Source organism: Penaeus monodon, chromosome 19 (genome assembly GCF_015228065.2).
Source record: "Penaeus monodon isolate SGIC_2016 chromosome 19, NSTDA_Pmon_1, whole genome shotgun sequence".
NCBI classification, from domain to species: domain Eukaryota; kingdom Metazoa; phylum Arthropoda; class Malacostraca; order Decapoda; family Penaeidae; genus Penaeus; species Penaeus monodon.
Genome location: NC_051404.1, coordinates 12,146,421 through 12,146,815, shown reverse-complemented (window position 1 = coordinate 12,146,815; position 395 = coordinate 12,146,421). Strand labels below are relative to the sequence as shown.

The 395-nt window shown below is 35.9% G+C and overlaps 1 protein-coding gene across 1 annotated transcript in view; it reads right to left on the bottom strand.

Moving 5' to 3' along the window:
• Nucleotides 1-395, bottom strand: part of LOC119585330 (roundabout homolog 1-like) — a 189,296-nt gene that overhangs the window by 29,787 nt on the left and 159,114 nt on the right. The gene's annotated exons all lie outside the window — the stretch shown is intronic.

The following is a 395-nucleotide window of genomic DNA, read 5'->3' as shown; positions in this document are numbered from 1 at the left end:
ATCTACTTCTCTCTACTTTGCCAGAACGCTATTTTTCTAAGGGAAATTGAAATTTTTTTTTTCTCTCTTTTTCTTTCTCTTTACTTTGACTAGTTTATATCTAGTTCATATTTGTAATCATTTCTTTCTTATTTCTTTTTGCCTTATCCCCCCCTCCCCCCCACACACTCATTTCTTCTCAGTAGACTACGTGCCTATTTAAAAACAAACAAACGTTATGATTTTCCAACATTTTCTTATAGTTCAGAAGTTAATTTTCCTCTCTCCAGGGATGCAGCAAATATGCCATTATGCCAACAATGCAGCCAACGCTAGAATGATTATGCTGTCACGTCAGTCAGTGAGATGCAAATGAAATGCCAAATGCTGTCGACCATTAAAACAACTCCCTTTAC